Source organism: Leptidea sinapis, chromosome 46 (genome assembly GCF_905404315.1).
Source record: "Leptidea sinapis chromosome 46, ilLepSina1.1, whole genome shotgun sequence".
Lineage (NCBI taxonomy): Eukaryota > Metazoa > Arthropoda > Insecta > Lepidoptera > Pieridae > Leptidea > Leptidea sinapis.
In genome coordinates, this window is record NC_066310.1 from 4,582,214 (window position 1) to 4,600,278 (window position 18,065).

General features: G+C 36.3%; 1 protein-coding gene, 1 long non-coding RNA gene and 1 other non-coding gene across 4 annotated transcripts in view; 1 reads left to right on the forward strand and 2 right to left on the reverse strand.

Moving 5' to 3' along the window:
• The window catches only part of LOC126977939 (probable beta-hexosaminidase fdl), a 174,348-nt gene that overhangs the window by 83,984 nt on the left and 72,299 nt on the right, over positions 1-18,065 (reverse strand). The window lies entirely within an intron of this gene.
• Positions 1-18,065, forward strand: part of LOC126978037 (uncharacterized) — an 80,269-nt gene that overhangs the window by 47,737 nt on the left and 14,467 nt on the right. The gene's annotated exons all lie outside the window — the stretch shown is intronic.
• On the reverse strand, positions 4,432-4,505 carry Trnas-aga (transfer RNA serine (anticodon AGA)). Its single transcript has one exon. It is a non-coding gene; the product is annotated as a tRNA-Ser (tRNA).

Sequence of the window (18,065 nt, forward strand, 5' to 3'; positions counted from 1 at the left end):
ATCTTCCCAATGCCAACATTATCAAATTCACCGCATTTCCGACGTACGTACTCCGTGTAACAGAGATTCCTTAGCAAGCGATGTAATCGTACCTACAAGACTGAATGCATTGCATTCACGGTACATTAAGCCGCCTCTCTGCTAACGATACGAGAGTGTACGCTAAATGATCTGGGAACTTCTGGTTCAATTAATGGCTTATATTGAGAAAATTGGATAACGGCATTAGGCAGTCGATATTAAAGGAATATGGAAAATTTTTTTGATCATTATTATATTATGATCCTTATATACAATATAGACTCTCTCAGAAGTATAGAAATCTAAATAAAATCTTAATCTATAGGTACATATACATAAAATTGGAGTGTCTGTTTGTAATATTGAAACAATCGTTTTTATAACATGTATATGAATATATATATATACGGTATATACAACAAAATGATTTATTTTTGTATGTCTGTCTGTTTGTTCCGGCTAATTTCTGAAATGGCAGGACCGATTTTGACGGGATTTTAATTGGCAGGTAGCTGATGTACTAAGGCTACGTTTGATTTAGAAAAAATATTTTATTTTTGAAAAATAAAGTAATGTTGCAATGTCCTAGAAACGGTTAACTTTAAAAATAATTTGGCAAAACAACGTTTGCCGGGTCAGCTAGTATCGGTAGCTATATATTTATATATAGCTACCGATACTATATATATATATATAATATATATAAATCCAGTGTCCTGATGTTTGTTTCCAGTGAACTCCTAAACTAATGAACGGAGTTTAATGGCGATTACTTCATGCCTTAGTTTAGTCGAACTTGAGAGATAGGATAGCTTTAATTTCGATTTGGGACACATAATAATTTTTATTTCCAATATTTGTTTTGTATGGACATATTTTCTATGAGAGAATTTATTGACGCACGGTTTGACAGTTCAAAATATTCATTCGACTGTGCAACAAATTCATAAAAAACAGTATTTTACATAATAAATGTACAGAACAACGTCTGTTGGGTCAGCTAGTGACATGTCGCCTTACAAGTGTACAAGTAAAGTATTACAAACGACGGGTGTGAAACATTGCATACATTTGGAGTATTCCAGTATATCTAACTGAGGAAAATCATATAATTATTGAAACCAACTTAACCAATAAAAAAAATATTTTAACAAAAAAACAACCGACTTCTAAAACACTATTCCAAAACAATAGATATAATACGCACTAAAAGGTATAAAAATAATTCCGTATTTTTATACAATCTAATTAATTAATGTAATTCTAGTTACGATTATTGTTATTTTTGGAATCGGTGTCCTTCCGCCGCGTCCCGCTCTCGCCTCCTCACGACTCAAGTACATCTATAACTACATAGTTATAGGTGAGAAATGTCCACGATAGGTTTGTAACTACATACATAAGTTAGTTAGTTAGTTACAAACCTATCTTGGATGATACCGATTCCAAAAATTACAATAATCGTAACTAGAATTAGATTGTATAAAAAAACGCAATTATTTTTATTAATTGTTGTGGTACCTATAATCTAACCGGCTTCCTGTTCAAAGGAGCCTCCCACTGGATGGACCGACGATCTGATCAAGATCACCGGAATACGTTGGATGAGGGTAGCGCAGGACCGATCATCGTGCAGATCTTTGAGGGAGGCCTTTGTCCTGCAGTGGACGTCTTCCGGTTGATATGATAATGATGAAGCTTTCTTAGTTCACAGTCTATCAAAATCTACATTCCTTTTAATCTTCCAAAAATGCGATCCTACCAACATTGATTAAACGTATTTCCAAGTTATACATAAACTTCGTTAAGCAGATATTCCTAAGCATACAATGTTCTCACTCTAGATACATTGCATTCACGCCATATTAGACCTCGTTTACACTAACGACACGGGAACGTGTATTAAATGATATGCGATATCTTGTTTTATTTGATGTCGGCTTAAATTGAAGAACTAGTATGGAAGAGGTTGGACGAGGCCTTTGCCGAGGGGCAAACAGATCTAGAAAAAAAAAATGGAATTATAGATTATTTTAATATGTAATATTTATTGATCTGATTTGAATAAAAGGCTATTATTATTAAATTGAGGAAATTAAATAACGGCTATAGGCAATCGATATTAATGGAATACGGATGATATTTTTGCCATTATAATATACCTACACACTTTCAAAAGCATTAATTGAATACGGATTTCGAATTTGAAATTGAAGAGTAAATATGTTTTTTTCACTTCTCATGCTCTGAAATTGCTTATTTATGCACGATATAGGCTGCACAAAATCGATTTTTGTGCACAAGTGCATTAACGTATCTACTCATATATGTATCTATATTAAGGCAAAGAAAATGAGTCATACAGCCAAACAAAATAAAAATTTCAGAGTTGTTGTTCTTTTATAATGTTTACTTTAATTTATTTGCCTCATGTGTTTTTTAAGACATAAAAGATATTAAATTTTAAATTAAAATGCGGTAGGTTATTTTATTAATTAAAAAATATATATGTTACATAGCTCTGGAGCCCAAGCCATAATATAAATGTCGTAAGATTTAAAAAAAGCGGCGGGAAACAGGTCATGTTTTTTCGTGCGTTTATTATTTTTTTAAATTTTGCAAAAATTGTTAAAAATGTCCATGTTATACTACAGTTTTATTTCCTCGCAATCAAAATGAAAAGCAGAGTTCATAACTCGTCCACAATACCTTTTTATCCTCGACATGACTATCAAAATGGTTCGTTTTGTGCCCTCGTTGTAAAATCTACTATTAATTCAACGAATGAAGCGGCTTAGTTTTTTTTTCGATTTAATACGGGACGAGACACGTTCAGCTGATGGTGATTGATACACCCTGCCCATTACAATACAGTGCCGATCAGGATTCTTGAAGGACCCAAAAAAACTGAGCGGCACACAACTGCGCTCGTACACCTTGAGACATAAGATGTTAAGTCTCATTTGCCCAGTAATTTCACTAGCTACGGCGCCCTTCAGACCGAAACACAATAATGCTTACACATTGTTGTGGTACCCATAATCTAGCCGGCATCCGGTGCAAAGGAGCCTCCCACTGCTATTTCATATAAGTTAAATATCGTTTAACAAATATACTGTCCAAACAGATTTCCATGTAAAATGTTAGTGAAGAGATATCAATTTAGACTTACAGGGCTCATAATGTCAAGACATAAATAATCTATAAGAGTTCTAGACACAATTATTATTCTCGAGTGTTATTAAGAAGGTACTTATGTAGGTAAATATAATATAACTGATAATAGTAATACTTCGATATTCAGTTTTGCTTTAAACGAATTATATTATTAATACGTTTATTAAATTTTAAAACAAAATTTTAGAACAATGCGAGGCTCGAACCCGCTTCCTCTTGCGTTCCGTGAGAGCGCTCATTCCAATGAGCCAACCGTTCGAGTACCGTATCTTTGATAAATCTTGTATGTCTTGTTCAACTCTCAGGTTGTGGCTTCATCTACAGAATCTATTTTACCGTTGATAACGTGCTCAACCCCAATATTTGCATTCTAGGAAATCGACTTAAGATGTCGCTCTTTCAAATCTAAACAATTTTTTTTAAAATAATAACCCTCACTTCTAGGTTCGTTCGTAAATTTTGTTTTCGAATTTAATTTTTGTAGTTGAGTGAGGGTTATCATTTAAAAAAAAATATTACGTTTACATTAACTTAACTTTTGGCTCATAGGAACCTGTAATGGCAGTCAACGACTTTCTGGAGCTAATAGTGCATAAAATAAAAACATGTTCGCTTCGATAAGGTTCTCGATAATTGAATTAATTGGTTTCGCTCGGGTGAGTATACTCTATTTATAGAAAATTTAACTGGAAATTCGTCTCGCATATAGCTATTACCAGTGGGAGGCTCCTTTGCGCAGGATGCCGGCTGGATTACGGGTACCACAACGGCGCCTATTTCTGCCATGAAGCAGTAATATATAAGCTTACTGGGCTAATGAGACTTAATATCTTATGTCCCAAGGTGACGAGTGCAGTTGTGCAGTGACGCTCAGAATTTTTGGGTTTTTCATGAATCCTGAGCGGCACTGCATTGTAATGGGCAGGGCGTATCAATTACCATCAGCTGAACGTCCTGCTCGTCTCGCCCTTTGTGTCATAAAAAAAATGCCACTGCCAACACATTATAATGTAATTCTTTTAGCGAATGTAAGCGCTAATGGGTTCGGAATAGATCACAATAAATGGGGCATCCATAAATTACTTGAAGAGATTTTGAAATTTTTTTCCTTCCTTCCTTATCCGACATGAGATTATTCCAAATGCGTAAGTACTTTAAATGTAAGTTAAATTCAAATTCAAATATTTTTATTCAAAATAGGATACACAAATAAAATTTGAAAACAAAAGTTTATGAACGATACGGGACTCGAACCCGCGACCTCTCGCGTTCTGAGCGAGCGCTCTTTCCAACTGAGCTAAACGTTCGAGTGACTTATCATTTATAAAATCTTGTATGCATTATTCAACTCTCAGGTTGTGGCTTCATCTACAGAATCTACTTTACCGCATTGTTCATGAAATTTTGTTTTCAGTTTTATTTGTGTAATTAATCCTAGAAGTGAGGGTTATCACTTTAAAAACATAACATATTGTTCAAAATAGGATATCATACCACTTTTTAAATGTTAAAAACTACCACCCATTCCAAAACTACGCCTCATACCTGAGAAGAACGGGCGCAAGATACTCAGCGGGCTTATTTTTTATACGCTTTATATTAGCTTCACCTGTATGTTTGTATGTATGTTTGTAACCGACTTCTTTGGGCGCGATTTTGACCCACTTTAAACGGCTACATTTCGTTCAAACTTTGTAGATTTATCGAGGACCGATGACATTACATTAATTTGACTAAAAAATTTTTTACAATAAAATATTTTTTTTTACACTATTTTCAATTAAAATTTATTTTCTATTTTTTTAGTTTTTTTTTAACTATTATTTTTTCATAAAAATATGGTAACAATGTAATATCGTACAAAAACATTTATTTTTTCAAAGCCTTAGGGCGGTCACTCCATTCCCAATCTGTGGTATCATTAAAATGTTAAAGAAAGTCATCAATGTTATAGTAACCTTTTTTAACCCTACACAAACGTTTTTTAACAATTCTCGTGAATTTCGTAATACATTTGTTTTGTACATTTTCTGGGATCTTGTTGAAAAAGCATATCTTATATCTTTAAACGAGCAATTCTTGTATATATATAATCTGAATCTCCGAAACGGCTCCAACGATTTTCATAAAATTTTGTGTACAGGGGATTTCGAGGGCGATAAATCGATCTAGATAGGTTTCAATTTAAAAAAAGTAGTTTTATCCGTGTTTTTATGAGAGACAGGTACAAAAACATTAGAATATAAACTATAGTCTATTATTATTATTAGAATATAATTATAGTCTTGTGTATATTTTGCCAATATACACAAGACGCTCAGATGGGAAATTGGGTGATACGGAAAGCAGAAGACACCGGTTCGAATACAGAAGACCCCGGTTCGAATACAGAAGTCCTATTAGTTTTTTTTTTGTTCAAGTTTTGTACATTCTTAAAAATCCGAGCAAAGCTCGGTCGTCCGGATATTATATTATAACGCCACATAAAATACTTACTAACTCGAATTAGCCGAGTAGTAGGCATTATAAGTTGATGTGTTCCTGGTGTTAACATTATGGTTATCTAAGTTTTTAGCAAATTCATTTATTAAATTTTATTAGTTTATATTAGTGTGTGTGTGTGTGTTTACTTTACTATATTGGGGAAGATTTAATAAAATTAAATTGTAACTCTTATTCTTTAAAACTTCTTACTAAGACATCAATCAGTCAATAAGTAAGTTTTCTCAGAATTTCTCATTGTTTGTTTTCAATTGTGGTCATTGTAGATTATTTAAGAGATGGGACTGCCTGAGTAAAAATTTAATTATTTAGATGAAACAATAAGAATAATAAAATATGAAGTAAAATTACAGATGTCATGGCTTTTACAATGGCCTAGCGCCAACTGCGTCGAATCATTGAGCAATTCAAAAACCTTAGCGGGGTAAATCTAATATATACAATTCTCATGTCGCGGTGTTTGTAGTTAAACTCCTTCGAAAAAGCTTGACCAATTCTCATGAAATTTTGAGTAGGGTAGGTCTGAGAATCGGACAACATCTATTTTTCATTCCCCTAAATGTTAAGCGTGGTCCACACCAATTTTTTTCACATTTTTTTTTAAATTATTTGTTTATGAGTCAGCATTAAAAAATACATACAACTTCAAATTTTCACCCATCTACGATCAACAGTTACTTTTGTATCGCGATTTTAATATCGGCAATACAACGTTTGCTGGGTCGGCTAGTATTTCGATAAAAGTTGGTGAAAACCACACTCTAAGTACATGTAATGTTCTGTATATTGTGGTTTTAAATCAAATGAAAACTTAAGTTTTTATTCCTTTTTTTATTGAAGAGTAAGACAAACGAGCGACACCTGATGTTAAGTGCAACACCAGAGGAATCACAGGAGTCGTATTGTCCTGTAAACACCGCACAAGGAAGCTCATTATATAGTTATTTTTTACGTGGAATAAAGTTTCTTGAAAACGGCACTTCGGAAATGTGACATTTTCAAATCAAATCAAATCAAAATATTTTATTGTAAGTCACATTTTACAATTGGGTGGTACATTAAATGGGTAGACAATATGTGACGCCCTGCAAGGCACAGCAATGTTTTACATAAAATAAATAAGTCTTATACATTTTATGCATTCTTATGATTTTAAAAATACAAAATATATTTTTTCATCATTTCTTCATTCAAATTTTTCGGTAATAAATGTACGCCCCCCTGTAATTTACAACGATACGATGCATTTTTTATGACAATAAGGGACAAGACGAGTAGGACGATTAATACGCCCTGCTTATTCCATTGCAGTGCCGCTCTGGATTATTGAAAAACCCAAAATTGAGCGGCACTTTAACTTCGCTCGTCACCTAGAGACATAAGATGTTAAGTCTCATTTGCCCAGTCATTTCACTAGCTATGGCGCCCTTCAGACCGAAACATAGTAATTCTTACACATTACTGCTTCACGGCAGAAACGGCGCCGTTGTGGTACCCACTGGTCTTAATTACCCAAATGTCGTCGGGCTTCTGTCGAGAGTTTGTCTGTCGTCCGACACGTAGAATTCCGGTCTCCCAACAAGGTCGCAGGATACATTTTTGATAATGTTCTGTATGTACATAAGAACATTGAGGAATTTTCTAGAAACTGTGACATTCATAATGTTAATACGAGGAACAAACATAAACTTGTTATGCCTACTACTCGGTTGGGTCGAGTTAGTAAGTCTTTTGTTGGGCGATGTATATGCTTCTACAATATGATCCCAGAAAATTTACAAAACAGATGTGTTACGAAATTTAAAAGAATTGTTAAAAAACGTTTGTGTGGGAAAGGTTACTATGGCATAAAAAATTTTCTTAATGACACCACGGACTGGGAATAAAGCGAACACCCTCAGGCTCTTTAATTATAAATGTTTATTGTACGATATTACATTGTAATCCATATTTTTATATAAAAAATAAGCCCGCTGAGTTTCTTGCGCCCATTCTTCTCAGGTCTGAGGCAGTCCCTTTTGAATGGGTGGTAGATTTTGACGTTCAATAAGTGATTTTGAATCCTATTTGAATAAAAATATTTGAATTTAATAAATGTCGCCTAATGAAAACGGGGCTTTATATCATGCCTTGTCAATACAGCCGATCCTAAATTAAAAAGCAATCCATTATATAAAATATGATAGTATCACCGCGAGCGTTACTTAATATTGTCCATTGATCGAACAACAATCTAGTTTAAAATAGAATCCAAAGTTTATGAAGCTAATTGATGTTGTGGATACACGCCACACGCCACACGGCACACAGAAATACCACACGCCACATAATAATACCTCGCGATGACGCACACCCATCTACACAGTTAATTTAATTCCCCTTCGCTAACCCTCCTTGGTTAATAGCCTTTGATGGCCTTTTCCTGACGTAAATATTGAAACAACTATAGATAAACAATATACTAACGTATACAAACAAAGCGATAGAAGAACATCTCTAACGGGAATACAGCGAAAAAAGGAAAGGAAATATATTGTAAGTGTAACCGATTTTTATTGACAAGTCGTAAACAGTCAGCCACGCCTAGAATAAGCTCCTTAGTATTGAATGTATAGTTCGAAAGCTTAAAACACTACCAATCCATATAACATTGAATACTTAGTGGAAAAAAAAAAGACACGCATATTGACAAATCAAATTTTGTCACGTATTGTTGGGTTGTAAGGTTGTCTATACGCGTACATCTTATTCCCTTAAGGCCTATCGCAGATGATACACCTTTTTTTGCTAGCGAGTCTGCGGCATAAAAAGTCTGCATTGCGCGAAAAATGTCATTGGCAGATATTTCACAGACTCAACGCAAACGACGTAGAATTTTGGGTTCATCATATTTTTTCAGAACAACTATTAAAGGGACTGTTTTATATTAAACATTCAGTTCTAAAACTATATATAAATAAATTTACACACTTCATCCCACAATTTTCATTTTAAATTTCTGTCATGATTCTCTGCCAAAGATGCATCATTCAGTGCTGGTGTGTTTTCTATTTCTTGAATCAACATCGATACATCGATGTCTAGCGCCATGATACACGTCAATTACCAGCAAGTGCAGAGACCAGACTAAATTGTGCGTCGTCTGCGTTAACGCGTATAGTCGCGAATGTTATAATATATTTTTGGCGCATTTTTTGTACGGCGCGGTTTTGCGATCTGTCAGATTCTACGAGGATATTTTATGTGTCAGACTTTTTGCGCGTCGTTTGCGGTACTGCATATAATTCTATGTTTTAATATTACAGACTAAAAAGTGCGTCACGGATGGTCTGTCGTCTGCGATAGGCCTAAAACTTAAGAATAGTCAAACAATGCTTTTAAGATATTTCACTCTGGGCGGGTACTCTCCAGCTACTTTCATATAACCGCATACTCGAATCATCTCCGATCGGCTGAGATAGATGTGGGTTCTCTTTGCATCTTCTAGCGCATATATCACAGGAAGTATATAGAGCCGCTCGGGTTCATACCACCATCCCAATTCAACCACCGAGCATGATGTTGACGTCTGGCATCTTTAACGTGCTTTAAGCTTGCGTTTTGCGAGAAACTTTTTTCGTCGCACATTCATTATGTGAACTCATCGGCTGCAGTTTTCCCGAACCCATAACGACTTAGGGATCTTCGAGTATACTTCCACCTTAAACGCTGGTCCATGTTACAGATGTTCATGGGTGGTTGCCTCACTACTCTAAATCACGTGAGCTTCTTGCTCGTTTACCCCCTCTTATATAAAAAGAAGTGATTCACCTGATTCCTGCCGCCGAATTCCACCTTAGCACGACACGCCACCAGTTACGATATCATCCTCACCATCTGGATGTGTGGCGGTCCTCCACAGTGCGGTTTTCAAGGAACTTTCTTCCACATACTACAAAGCTGTGGAATGAGCTTCCTTGTGCGGTGTTTCCGGAACGATACGACATGGGTACCATCAAAAACGCGCGTACACCTTCCTTAAAGCCCGGCAACGCTCCTGTGATTCTTCTAGTGTTGCAAGAGAATGTGGGCGGCGGTGATCACTTAACACCAGGTGACCCGTACGCTCGTTTATCCTGCTATTCCATAAAAATAAAAACAGTGAACGACGTTTATTTGCTTTAATTTAAGATTTTAAAGAAAATATGACGCTTTTTAGAGAAGTTATTTCAATACTCATCCATTTTAATATTGCGATTGGTCGCTAACCAATGATCAATCAATGCTGCCGCATTATTCCGCGTGAAAGCGAACGTAATTCAGGATTCTATTACTGTCCATATCGTCTGTGATACTATTTCGGGACGGTCCAATATGTCCCAATTTATTCCTGACCTTCGGAAAGCTTTTTACAAATTTTATGTGATGCTTAAATTAGATTGTTAAATGTTAGAGAGCTGTGTGATACTAATTATTCAAAGAACCACCATTATTGTGAAATACTTATAGACAATAAAACATTATTAACTCTTGGTAAAAATCAAAGGATCGTTAAGCTCTTTTGGAGACTACGCTATACAATTATTGTGATATATGTAGTATAGCAGATAAGGACCTATTGCACACACAATGGATTTTTTTTAAATAAGGGACCAGCAGCATTTTCAACTGATGGTTATTGATACGTTCTGCCTAGAATTATTGAAACAACCCAAAAATTCTGAGCGACACTACAGTTGCGCTCGTCACCTTGAGACATAAGATGTTAAGTTTCATTTGCCCAGTAATTTCACTAGTTACGGCGCCCTTCAGACCGAAACATAGTAAAGCTTACACATTACTGCTTCACGGCAACAATAGTCGCCGTTATTGTACCCATAATCTAGCCTGCATCCTGTGCATAGTAAAATTGTAATAAATGTTTTCGAGAATTAACTATGAGATACAGTATTAGAATTTATTTATATTAGATTTGAAAATACCTATAATTATTTTTAAACTACAGTATGCGAAATATCAGAGCTATCAAAATATCATACATAGTAGCTCAAAATAAAAAAAATATACTATAACATGTCTTTGGGAAATCTCTACGAATGAGTTGAAATATACTATAACATGTCTTTGGGAAATCTCTACGAATGAGTTGAAAATAAGTTTCTCTAAAAATATTTTAGTTTACAAGGAAAGCGACTTGAGATTTTAAAGCAATCAAAGTTCTGTCGGCATGCATTCGACTTTATAACTTATTTCGAGTAATTAAAAGTTATCACAGTACTTGTGCGGGTATTGAAATTGTTTACTTGTACCAGGCGACCATGTAGTAAAAGAGGTTTATGTTAAAAACTGGGCCAAAAGTTAATCATTTACTACGTACATTTGCGGGTGAAAATATGTAAAAATACATTTGTAGCACGTTTTCGTCTATTTTAATGCTTTCTATTTAGACGGACCACAAGTTTTTTTTTAATGAAAATAAAGGACGAGACGAGCAGGACGTTCAGCTGATAGTAATTGATACGCAATGCCCATTACAATGCATTGAAAAACCCAAAAATTCTGAGCGGAACTACAACTGCACTCGTCCTTAAAATATAAGATGTTAAGTATCATTTGACCAATAATTTCACTAGCTACGGCGCCCTTGAGACCGAAACACAGTAATGCTCACGCATTACTACTTCACGGCAGAAAGAGGTGCCGTTGTGGTACCCATAATCTAGCCGGTATCCTGTGCAAAGGAGCCTCCCACTGGAAAACACACTTTACATTAAACTTCCTAACCATTCCCTTTATAACGCGGGACTGTTGTAACGCGTTTTCATATTACGCGATAACTATAACATCTATAAGTCTATAACACTGGCAGGCCATATAACGCGGAATTTCCCATATACATACTTCTGTACTGTGACATTTATAATGATTTGTACAGTTTATGTACTCCTATAACACATTTAGGGGGGATTTCCTGTATATTATCCGCCTTAATCTTATTTTTTAAGACATCAGGTGAACATTTTGTGCACCAGTGGGAGGCTCCTTTGCACCTGATGCTGGCTAGATTATGGGTACCACAACGGTGCCTCTTCCTGCCGTGAAGCAGTAATGTGTAAGAATTACTGTGTTTCGGTCTAAGTGCGCCGTAGCTAGTGAAATTACTGAACAAATGAAGAGACTTGACAACTTACGTCTCAAGGTGGTAAAACCAGTGGAATCTGCTATATTTCTTGGCATTACTCTTGATTCCAAATTGCAGTGGGGCCCCCATATTGAAGGATTGGCGAATAGGCTTAGTTCTGCAGCATATGCGGTTAAGAAAATCAATACTATCTTTGTGCTGCAGAAGAGGGCTATTCGCGCGATTTATAACCTAGGTCCTAAAGAATCATTAAGAGAAAAATTTAAAGAAATAAACATTTTGACTGTTGCTTCTCAATACATTTTCGATAATGTTTTGTATGTTCATAAGCACATTGAGGAATTTTCTAGAAACTGTGACATTCATAATGTTAACACGAGGAACAAACATAAACTTGTTATGCCTACTACTCGGTTGGGTCGAGTTAGTAAGTCTTTTGTTGGGGGATGTATATGCTTCTACAATATGATCCCAGAAAATGTACAAAACAAATGTGTTAGGAAATTTAAAAGAATTGTTAAAAAACGTTTGTGTGGGAAAGGTTATTATAGCATAAACGATTTTCTTACTGACACCACGGACTGGGAATAAAGCGAACACCCTCAGGATCTTTAATTATAAATGTTTACTGTACGATATTACATTGTAATCCATATTTTATATTAAAAAAAATAACCCGCTGAGTTTCTTGCGCCCATTCTTCTCAGGTCTGAGGCAGTCTCTTTTGAATGGGTGGTAGATTTTGACGTTCAATAAGTGATTTTAAATCCTATTTTGAATAAAAATACTTGAATTTGAATTTGAAGAACGCAGTTGTAGTGCCGCTAAGATTTTTTGGGTTTTTCAAGAATCCTGAGCGGAACTACATTGTAATGGGCAGGGCGTATCAATAGCCATCAGCTGAACGTCTTGCTCTTCTCGTCCTTTATTTTCATATAAAAAAAACTACTTCATCTCACAGAAAAAGTAACAATTCATCTGACAGACAAACACATTACACAGCGAAGTCACACACTTCGAGTTCAAAACCCTAAAAAGTATTCAACCCAATTATGCCTATGGGATTTATATTTGAAATTAGAATTACTATGGAACTGATCAGTAAGTTAATCTCGAATTATTCGAAATTTCAAATATTGCGGGTAACGACATCCGCAATTAATCAACCGCCAATCATCTGAAATAGATTAGTCATCATACTACAGACTTACAATATATAGTTTAGATGAATATACGCGTTTAGATGAACAAAGCGAGGAATAGAGAAGAACAAACTCTAATGGTTATACATCAACATAGAGAAGAAAAGGCGTATCTATTGTTACCGTAACCGATTTATTTATTTATTAAATTCCGCCAACAAGGTATACACTAATATTAACACAGTATAATACGAAAACATAACATTCATGCAAAAATAACATGTTATTCAATTAAATGAAGCCACAAAATAAAATAAGAACTATAAATATATTTTTTAAATTTGCGTAAGTTGTGATCAAATATGTCGACTTCATCGTGATGACTGTTACACTCCCTGGTAATTCTATTCAAGGGAGGCAACGCTCTTGTGATTCCTCTGGTGTTGCAGGAGAGTGTGGGCGGCGGTGATCACTTAACACCAGGTGACCCGTACGCTCGTTTGTCCTCCTATTCCATAAAAAAAAAAAGGGAGAGAAATAGCCCAAATTAGGTCCTGCATAATTACAGACTAATGGATTATATTTCTTACACGATCTCGGTTGAGTTTTTGGAACAGCGAGGTTTAGTTTCGATATAAGATGAGGAGAATCAATAATACAATATTTTAATTCCCAAGTTGCAAAAGTCATGGTGTTGGAGACGACTCCTGAAGATCCCTTGGACGGCTTTCCGAACCAACAAATCCATCTTAAAAGAACTGAAGATAAAAGAAAGGCTATCGTCGACTGTGCAACTACGAATTCTGAAGTTCTTTGGTCACATCTCCAGAAATGAAGGATCGATTGAGCGGTTGATAGTGCAGGGGAAGGTGGAGGGGAAAAAAGCGAGAGGACGCTCACCCACACGATGGACGGACCTTATCAAAACAGTGACCCAGACACCTATTGTGGAGTGCTCCCGCAATGCTGCAAACCGTCAAAAGTGGAGGAGCATCGCGAGGGAGGCAGTGCGACCCATAACTGTGGAGACCAACGGCGACTAATGTTGCGTCATCTTGGCAACCACGACCACTCTGACAAGAGTGAACGATTGAGAAGAAGAAGAAAAAGTCAGCCACTCTTGGTTGGCGCGAATAATTATTGTAAGCTCCGTGGTATTTTGAATATTAAACCACTAGATTACCCACAAGATGGACGATCTGGTCACGATCGAAGTAGGTTGGATGAGGGCAGCGCAGGACCGATCGTCATGGCTATCTTTGGAGGAGGCCTTTGTCCATCAGTGGACGTCAACCGACTGAAATGGAGCTAACGCACACATTTACGAATTAAGGCGGAGAGTAAGCAGACAACACGCAAACATGATGTTTTTAGACAAGTTTTGTGGTGAAAGTATAGCATTCCGAGCTATGAACACTATTTAATCCTGTTACACATATCCTTAAGTCTTATTTGTAGGTTGCTAATGCTTGCTGTTGGTTATAGTTAACACTGCCGAGCCTTTTTGAACTACTACTTTTTTTGAAGTTAAACTAGTTTTTTGGCATGGCGTGACGCATTTTTTTGGTACTTCTCTCAGAAAAGTTATTATATTATAACTTGTACTTTTTTGTGTAGGTTCATTTATTCATATTAGTAGAGAATAACGAGGATTGTAAGCATATAAACTGTTTTCCACGCAAGAATTTTGAAAATATTGGCTTTGTTACATAGATGGCGGGCCGGCAGCGGTGAACTCATATCGCTCAAGGTCTCTGACATTTAACTCTTGTTAACATTAATGCAAAATAAGAATTAAATCTATTCAACAAACACACAAACAGACAAAAACTCTTTACCACCTTTTACATGATACCGTTACCCAAAGTACAGTAATAGTTATTTATGCAACTGTTGTGTAATAAGGGTATTAAAGCACGAATGTGGGTTTATCTTGATTATATCTTTTATATATGATAATAGTATCACATGAGTGTTTTAATACCTAATTATCAACAGTTGCACACAAGACTTTATCTACACCCATAATATGAATCCTCTATGAAATATTCTGAAACAGTTAGCTTACTGCTAACATTAAAAAAGCCAGTAACCATTATACCACCCAAACGAGTGTTGTAATGTTGTACTGAATTTCATTACAACACTCGTTTGGATGATAGAGGATTTAAAGCATGGTTGTAGATAAAATATAATATTAATTAAGTACGCTTAACAACCCTGACTGGTAGATTAACTAAACACACACCAACCCTAAAACAAATTATAATTCAATATATTGAAGTGGTCACGCCAGTTGCAACGAATATTTGTACGTCGCGTCGGTACAAATAGTTGATTGCAACTCTTTGTACTACGAACAGTTATTGATTTTCCACTTCATATTCTGCCAACCTGTTAACTGATTTAACAACACTTTAAGCCTGTGACGAGAACGTAATTAATTTATTTATGTACTAGCAAAATACTACGCCTGTAATTAGCGTTATAATATATGGCCCGATGTTGTCCCGACCTCTAGTAAATATTCATGTAAAACTATCATTTCGTGAAAGCGTACCAAGAATACTGGTAGCATTTTCACTGTCTTCGGCAGTCGAAGCAGCAGCCCCAGGACCAACTGACGTAACTTAGACATGAGAAGGAGCCAGAGTGTCGACGCAAGTAGCGTCCCACACCAGCGCCTTTCCACGAGTCCAAGCCACCAGCGTCATTAAACTAATTAATTGCTACTTGTGCGAGTCTCTTATGATGCAAAACCTAGATTAAAGAGTTTAGTTATTCTTGTTGACAAAGCTAATCATTGATATTGGGGTCCGGACCTCCCGCGACTTTTTCCGCTTTCACCAATGCACGCTGCATTGGTTTTGTAGCAAGGTAGGCACTGTAGATCTAACTAGTCGTAGTTGAGCATTGGAATATGCGATCTGGAGATTGATTACCATAGGTATCTAGTATCTATTTACCAGTGGGAGTAGGGATGGCGGATAGATTAAGGGTACCACAACGGCGCCTATTTCTGCTGTGAAACAGTATTGTGTTTCGGTCTGAAGGGCGCCGTAGCTAGTGAAATTACTGTGCAAATAAGACTTAACATCTTATGTCTCAAGAAGACAAGCGCAATTGTGGAACCGATCAGAATTTTTGGGATTTTTAAGAATCCTTAGCGGTACTACATATACTGGGCAGGGAGTATCAATTACCATGAGATAAACGTCCTGCTCGTCTCGTCCCTTATTGTAAAAAAATCTAGCGTAAAGTAACATTTTATGAGTAGGTGTCCGAAAAACTTTGGTTATAAAATAACGGAACATTATTAAAATAAATGAATTTTATTACTGTATTCATTTAGGTTCATAACGAGGTAGGCACTAGCTAATTGCCTATATGATATACACGCCCCTGGCCTTAAACTAACATTTGTTTGTAAACCGATCCCAATGAAATAAACACAAAAATACTGGGGGGCTGGCTTTAATAAAATCGAACCGTACATCATGTATTAAAAACCAATTGAAACTGTACTTATGTAACCAAGGCCAAAGACAGATTTGTTTGTTATAGTCAATGTTAGTTGAGGATAATCTAACGATTAGAACACGTTTTCACTAACGTATCGTAGGCTACGAAATTGATGTGCGATTCCCGCTGAAAGTAAGTTTGATTTACGCTCACGAATCCTAGAAATTGCGTTAGGATATATTTATTAAAACATTATAGAATAGTAGATTGTTAACCGAGGGTCGAAAGAATAAATTCCCGAGGTATTTAGAGCGCAGCGAAGTCGGCTATAGTCCGAGTAGGAATTGATACTTTTACCCGAGTTAAACACTCTACTTTTCATTTCGAATATGAGGCAAATAAAACTATTTGTTTATCTAAGCACAGATTAGTATCCCGCCAATTTATGTCGACTTTTTAAATTTCAAATATGGAACTTACCGCGTAATTGTTGCGGTTTATTCCGCTCAAAAAAGTTTGCGCTAAGTTCACACTGGCTGCTTAGAAAGTCACATGGCCGCAGCATTTTTTTTTATTAGTTCTTTTTTACATAAAACTCTTCACAGCAGTTATATTTTTAAAGTTCATTCCGGCTCTTAGGTGGGAAGTAATTTGTATGAGTTATTCCCTCTCTATGGAGGGAAGCAGCATTTTCTACCCAATAATCAGATCAAAACAACATTACTTTCCGAGTATGAGTAATGAAAAAGTATTGGTAAAGTTCGAAAAAAGAAGCAAATAATTATACAGACGTTATTCGAATAGTGAATTTTTTTTTGGTCGTAGAGGAGAAAAATACATTTTCGTATTGAAGAACCCGAAACGGATCCCATATGTCGGGCTCGGGTGGAGACACCCTACCGACTAAAAACCTCCTCTGTGCCCTAAAGACTTTTACAGCGAAGCCAGGCGGTGGTCTTGGAGCCCGAGATAGTGGTAGATCTGGATATCCGAAATATATGCCCTTATCGTAGCAAACTCCCCGCGATATTTAGACATGTTTAAACCGAAACAATACTCTGAAATGTGCGCAGAAACAGTCGCGGGGAAGAATTACAATTTCTAAGTTTATACAAACAATTTAGCGAGTCGCTTGATCAGTTCAAAATCCAACGAAGGCAACGCAGCAGAATCTCAAAGACAGACAAACAGCTTAATCACATTGTATTAACTCCGCTAACTATAAGTGTTAAAGAGATTAGCGACGGTAGACGGAGCGACCCCCCCCCCCCATTCCCACACGGAGCCGGCGGCAGCTTGTTGAGCTTCACGGCTGAATTACTTCCGTAAACTCACTTTGACATTCACTTGAATTGCAAAAAGTTTAAGTAAATTAAAAAAAAGTTGCACACTTTGAAGCCTTGATCCGAGAAAGTTAAAGAAGATTACACAAATAAAATTTATAACGATGCAGGATTTGCGACCTCTCGCGTTCCGTGCGAGCGCTCTTCCAACTGACTTACCAGTGGGAGGCTCCTTTGCACGGGATGCCGGCTAGATTATGGGTACCACACAGGCGCCTATTTCTGCCGTGAAGCAGTAATGTGTAAGCATTACTGTGTTTCGGTCTGAAGGGCGCCGTAGCTAGTGTAATTACTGGG